The sequence below is a fragment of the Ursus arctos genome, unplaced genomic scaffold, assembly GCF_023065955.2.
Source record: "Ursus arctos isolate Adak ecotype North America unplaced genomic scaffold, UrsArc2.0 scaffold_26, whole genome shotgun sequence".
Taxonomy (NCBI): Eukaryota; Metazoa; Chordata; class Mammalia; order Carnivora; family Ursidae; genus Ursus; species Ursus arctos.
In genome coordinates this window covers 10,530,364-10,537,405 of record NW_026622941.1, presented here as the reverse complement: position 1 = coordinate 10,537,405, position 7,042 = coordinate 10,530,364, and the positions used below count along the sequence as shown (strand labels likewise).

At 34.8% G+C, this 7,042-nt stretch overlaps 1 long non-coding RNA gene across 1 annotated transcript; it reads left to right on the top strand.

Annotated features, from left to right (window-relative positions):
* The first annotated feature begins 665 nt into the window (after nt 1–665).
* On the top strand, nt 666–6,047 carry LOC125282269 (uncharacterized). Its single transcript, XR_007189426.2, has 3 exons — nt 666–807; nt 3,722–3,828; nt 5,938–6,047. It is a non-coding gene; the product is annotated as an uncharacterized LOC125282269 (long non-coding RNA).
* Nucleotides 6,048–7,042: the final 995 nt, after the last annotated feature.

The window sequence follows — 7,042 nt, the reverse complement described above, 5'->3', positions numbered from 1 at the left end:
GTCAGGTCCTTTAATTTTGCTAAACCTTTTAAAATCAAATCCATTGGGGCGCCTGGGTAGCGCAGTCGTTAAAGCGTCTGCCTTCGGCTCAGGGCGTGATCCCGGCTTACCGGGATCGAGTCCCACATCGGGCTCCTCCGCTATGAGCCTGCTTCTTCCTCTCCCACTCCCCCTGCTGTGTTCCCTCTCTCGCTGGCTGTCTCTCTGTCACATAAATAAATAAAATCTTTAAAAAAAAAAAAAATAAAATAAATCCATTTTCTTAATTATAGGTAATCACAAAGTCATGTTGATTTGATTATTTGAGTAATTTATCCTCATGAATGAATTCTCCCCAATATAGATGCCTTGGAATTAATACCATCCTTGTATTTTCCATTGGTGGATTTCTCCTAGAAGGGAGACCTGCTCCATATTGCTGCAGTTTATTTGCCCTTGAGAAGCCAATGTTTCTCAGTGCAATGGTCTTATGTCTGTCAGAAACAGTCCCTGGCTTCACAATTTGGCCAAAGAGCTATTCCCAACATCAGACTTTTGGGATACAGAAATACCACTTATTTTTTTTGGCATCAATCTGAACTAAGCATGAAATATGTAGAAAGTGCAGGTCTGTAAGTGTTCTTGGTTGAAGATCGTGTTGGATTTTGTTTTCAAGATAAAGGATATACCATACTTCAAGAAAAATTATACTGCTGTGGAAAAAGCTGTTACTATTTTTCAAAGGAAGAGAAGACTTGGGAGAGGAGTCAGGAGTCATGCCAAGACCAGCGTTCTAATCTCATTAAGATCGATAATAAAGAGGAGCAGGTATGACTACTTTATAAAACTCGAGTAAACGCTTTATGAGAAGTTCCTATATTTTCAGTTAGGATAATTGCTTACACTTTCATTCAGTATTATTTGACCACTTTGTGTTGAAGTACTTGCTAACTGGTTCAGATTGCTCTGCAGAAGAGACACGTATGTAACAGAGACCTAGAAGAACCACTGTCTTAAACCAAAAGAAATGGCTCTGCTGTGTGTGACATGAAGTGATTTTCAGTCTTCAAATTTAGTATACATCAAGCTGTTCAGTTTTTAGTTTCTCAGGGCTAATACAGGGTAAATGAAATATTGCCTTCAGTGGTATGAGCATTCTGAAAGAGTCATTTTCTCATTGTACTGAATTCTGTTCAGTATTTGGGAGGGATCACACTTCTAAGGGAAAATGAGTCTCTCACTTTCATGGCTATGGGAAAAAGGATGTAAAGTCAAGAGGCTGAATACAGCAAGAATGGTTCTCTAAAAATGAATTTTTCTTTTACTTATCTAGAATGACAGAGGAAGCACCTCTCTTCTAGAAGAGACATTTAGATCACATTTGCCATTCCTTATGGAATTTAGGAATATTAAGTCAACAGATTGGATTCTGCAGCTTTTCTTCTAATGATTCCATTTAGGTCCTGAATTCCAGTTACACTGTTTAGTGCTAGCAGTGTTCTTTCTATTAGTGTCTAGTGAAGGAAGACTTAAAAGCCTCAAGTTAAAAAGAAACAAACAACAACATTCAAGGGTGTCTGGCTTGCTCACTTGTTTGGTAGTGCGTGTGATTCTTGATGTTGGAGTTGTGAGTTCAAGCCCCATGTTAGGTGTAGAGCTGACTTGAAAAAAAAAATGAAACGTATGTTTTTTTGTTTCTGAAATTCTTATTAAAATAACAATATCAATCAATCACTCTTAAGTGTAAGAAACAGAAAAACTAATAATAGCATATGGAGTCAAATAAATTTTAAAAATATGGGTATATCTTATGAGTACCTTGATTAATATAAATCTCAGTTGCTATCAATCAATTCCTCAATAATTTGAATTTTCTTCTCTCAGAAATTAAATTTATTTGTAATCCCTATGTCCCCTGTACTTTCCAAAACAGTTTTCTTCAGTTTTAGTCTTGCCATTGAAGTTTCTAGGCTTCAGAGTTTCACTGAAATGTCATATACTTGTTATCTTTTTATTTCCATGAACTAATCTAGGGCCTTTGAAATTCCATGAGGCTTTTGTCATGGGTTAGAACAAAGCTGAGTTTCATAGTCTCTCGCCTCATTTGGTGACAGCCTGTTGTCAGGATCTAAACTGGAATACTGATGCACTATACAAACCCTGCGACAGTCTTTGCTGTAGGACAGCATTACTTTTATACTAATGGTTTAGGATTTTAGTCTTTTTTGCTTTACGGTGCCCAAGAGTGTAATGAAAGCAGTGCCTTAAATCCATTGATACTGGAAACTGAGATTGGCTTTTATATATTAATGTACAGTCCTAACTATAAGAAATATATGTGAATGAAAGAATCAATGAACTTTTAATTTTAGTGTTTCTTCGGAGACCCCGAAAAGTTTTGTGATGCTTATATAATACCCACCCATTTTATCTACTCTAAAAGATGCACTATTAAGAATTTTTCTTATACAACTTAATTACAGTGAAAAAATATTGGAGTGTGTGTTTGTATGTGTGTGTGTGTTGAGAGAAAGAGTGAGGGAGAGAGGGGATTAGATTACATTGCTTTTAGGAAGGAACATTAATTTGTTTCTTCATATTTGCATCCATAGGAGACATTTGAAGTGAATAAATATGTCAATTGGAATAATGATTACAAATAATTTACAGTTTTTTATGTTAAAGGTATTTTCAACACTGCATGCATTATTCAGTGCACAAAATCCTCAAAACAGTCAATATGATTCTCACTGTATCATAAACAAAATACTCAAAGAAGTTTTATTTGCTTCAGTGTACATAGCAAATAAGTGACATAAGCTGTTTTAACGCCTGTGGACATAGTTTCTTCGTTTTCACTGTTGTATAATATTCCACAACTTGGGTACACTTCGTCCATTCTCTAGGTGATGGGAAATTGGTTTTTATCCAGCTTTGTTATGAATAGTCCTTCATTAAACATTCTTAGACATGTCTCTGTGCCAAATTGTTCCATGTGTCCTCTTTTCTCTTTATCACAAACCTACCTAGGAATGGAATCATTGGGAAATAGGATTTGTACAAGTTCAATTTTATATGAGAATTCCAAATTATATTTCAATATGATTTAACAACAGTTTTAAAGATATTTTTGATCTTTACCATCCCACGAACTTGGTGTGGTTATTTTTACTTTCTGCCAATTGAGTAGTTATAAAATTTATCCCTGTGGCTTTGTTTTGCATTTGCCTGATCTGGTAAGCTTGGCTCTTTCTATATTTATTGGCTATATGCTTTATTTATTTGAAATATGTTCTTATGTTTTGTCTATTTTTTCTTATTAGATCATTTTGTTTTCTTATTGATTTATAGAAATACGTATTTATTCTATAAATTATTACAGATGTCTCCAGATTTGAAACCTGCCTTTCTACATTCTTAAAATGTCTTATGATGAAGACAATTTCCAGCTTTCATGCAGTTGTATTTACCCATCTACTTTATTATAGGTGGAGATTTTTTTTAAGTCCATCATGTGCTTTGTTGATATTTTTCATCCAGTCACAAGGACTTTTGAGTGATTCATTCAATGAAAACTTTCCATTTTAATTTCATCTCTGCACCATGTAGAAATTAGCCTGCCTCTTCCATTTATCACAGTGGCATTTGAAGATAAAAGTGCCCAGTATTTTAGGAGTCCTTTGCAGATGAGGTGTTTTCATTGATAATATGAGTAATATCAGTAATTTTACTTTTCCCACAGAACTTCATTCAGTCAAAAATAAAACACAATTATTGGATTGGATTATATAAAATAGGAGCTAAGCATCCCTGGAAGTGGCTGGATGGCACACTCCCATCTCAGACGGTGTAAGTCTTCATGTCCCAGTTTTCATTCCCTTTCCTGCTCAGGAAATCCTGCTAGATTATAGGTCATGAATAGGAAAGGATCCTTGGGGACTTAGGGAATATCTTGAATCCCATTTGCTCTCACTTCTCAGATAGGCAACCAAATGCAAATCTCAGGCTTTAAATAGATCCAAAGAGCATTATTTATTCCCATGTTCTTTAATAGAGTGTCCTTCCAAACACAATAAAGTGACATTTTGTTGTTGTATCTTTTTCTTGTATGTTCCTTGATACTAGCATGTTTGCTGGTATGGTTGCAGGAAATAGTAAAAATATAATGAGGAAAGAAAAGTTGTATCTAAACCCAGCTTTCTGTCAGTGCGACTTATATGTGTTTACTCGGTATCATTCAAGAACTAAGAAGAAAAGAGCTTTTTCCAATAAATCATTTAGTAATCTTGTATGTCTAATGTGGCCACTACTTAGTGTCTTTCATGTTATTATTTCACACAAATCCACATAATTTCTGGTAGTCCTGTCTCATTAGTAAATCCCATAGATTTATTGGTTTGATGTCTAGGAAACTAGTTTAGAAAATGAAGAAAAATGGACTGTTTTAACTAAATCTAAGTAACATGGGGGACAGTATGAGAGACATGGGCTATTTAACATGCTCTTTTTTGTTTGCCTGTAATGTGCCAGACACTTTTCTAGCCATTGAAGCTACAGAGATGAATAAAACATGCCACAGTATCCTCCCTTTATGGATATTACATCCTAATGCAGGCATGATAGTGCTGGTGAGGATGAGTGAGGACAAACCAACAATGCTAAGTAAATTATATGGCATATTAGAAGAAGATAAATGTTTTGGATTGTTGTGACGTTTCTCACTTTTTGCTATTTTAATGTCTTTTGTGTATGAAGGTAAGAGGAGGAGATTTTACTGTTTTAAAGGGGGGTGCTCAGAGACAGTGTCCTTGAGAAATGGTGTTTGTATAGTATATTGAATGAGCAAGCCCTGTGGATTATCTGATGGGACAGCATCCTACCAGTAGAAACAGCTAGTGTGAAGAATTCAGAGATAGAGATAAACCATGAGAGACTCTTAACCCTGGGAAACAAACTGAGGGTTGTGGAAGGGAGGGGAGTGGGTGATGGCGTAACTGGGTGATGAGCATTAAGCTGGGCACATAATCTGATGAGCACCGGGTGTTATATGTAACTGATGAATCATTGAACAGTATATAAAAAACTAATGATATACTATATGTTGGCTAATTGAATTTAAATTAAAAATAAATAAATAAATAAATAAATAAATAAATAAATAAATGCCTGATAAGCAAACAAACAAAAGAAACAGCTGGTGTAAAGACTCTGAGGTAGGAATGTATGTAGCATGCTTTGGGAAATAGCAAGAGGGCCTGTGATGCTGGAGTAAAGTGAGAAAGGGGGAGAGAAGTAGGTCAGAGAGGTAATGATGGTGAGTGTGTGTAGGACATAATAAAAGTGTAAGAACTTTTTTTTTCATGTGGGCAATGAGAAGCTATTAGAAGGTTTTGAACAGAGGAGTGACAAAGGCAGGTTTCCTGTTTCAGAGACTCCCTCTGGACATTCTGTTCAGATTAGATGGCATGTGTTCCTTGGTGGGATGAAGAGTGGGGACTAAAAGCTGAGATGCAGGAGACCAAGAGTCTTTTGGATTCATCCAGCTGAGATGTGGTGTCTTGATGAAGATGGTAGGGTTGGTGCTGGTGCAATGTGGTCAGATCCCACGCTTCTTTCAAAGATGTGTGAGAGGGGAAAAAAATGTGTGAGAGAGACTGACAATTCAGGGATGTTTCCAAGGTTTTTGGGCCAGTAATTGTAAGAATGATGTAGCCATTAATGTTAATAGGGCATATTTGGAATTCAGTTTTAGATCCAAGTTTAATGAATCTATTAACCAGTTAGCTACAATTGGGGGTGGCACTTGGGAATGGTGATACATGATTAAGAAGTTCAAGTGAGAGATCTGTGTTAAGAATGTAAATGTTGTATGTGCATTGAAATAATTTCACATATGTTTTAAATTCGTGATATCACCTGAGAAATGACTTTCTAAAATAAATATATTCTCTGCTGCAGGAATTTCCAACAGAGTTTACCGGATATAAAATGTGGATACCTCGAGTCATCAAATATTTTTAGTGCTGATTGTAGTAGACGCTTTCGTTACATTTGTGAAAAGGAGTTCATTGGCCCTGATAATTAAAAGAATTATTGTCATCAAAGTTTTAATATTTTCATTCTTTAATAGGTAGGAAAAAACTTAGGATATTCCCTCAAATTAGTCAACTATGCATGACTTATGAAGGATTATGATCTTTCAAACAAGCAAGGATGAAAAAAATAAGTTTTATAAAGAGTAAAATTATACATCCAAAAAATAAATGTATTGTTTTGGAAGTTCAAGAACCAATCCACCAGACAATGTGAAAACAAATTCATTTTGATCAGGTATAAGATTTTATATTTTAAAAAATAATTAAATGATCTTGATATATTAGGTAATTAATACGTTCACATTGTTCAAAATATAAGAGATATGAAATAATGAACAATTTCTCTTTATCTATCTCATCCCCTATTCACCTAGTTCCCTTCTCAGAGGCAAACATGTAATAGTTTAGATAGTATTCAGACATATTTTAGGAAAGTGCAACCATATACATGCTATCTTCTAAACAAAATGCTACATAACTACAGACAATAATATTGCTTCTTTAGGCTTTTGTTTAAAAATGTACCATGCAATTTGGTCCATATCTGTACCTAAGGAGCTGCATCAGTGTTTGTAAGCAGCTGCAAATGCTACATTAAATGGGTGCACCAAAATTTATTTACCAGTTTTATTTCCATGAATATTTAGGTTTGCCCCAGAATTTTATAATTGTAGAAAAATTCTGGAATAATTAACACTTAATAAAGTATAATTTGCCATTGAAAATATATATAACGTAAATCTCTAGCTGTAAAATTTCTCTGTCAAAGGTGTATATATTAAATTTTAATAAACATGTAATATTTCAGTAGAGGTTGTACACCTGTCATCTCCACACAACATCCAAGAATTCCCGCTTCCTCACTTCTTTACCACCACAGTGTGCTATTGATCTGTTTGATTTTGCCAATAAAAGCTTCACCAATGAAAGGGTTTTCTTCTGTCATTTAAATGTACGTTTGTCTATTA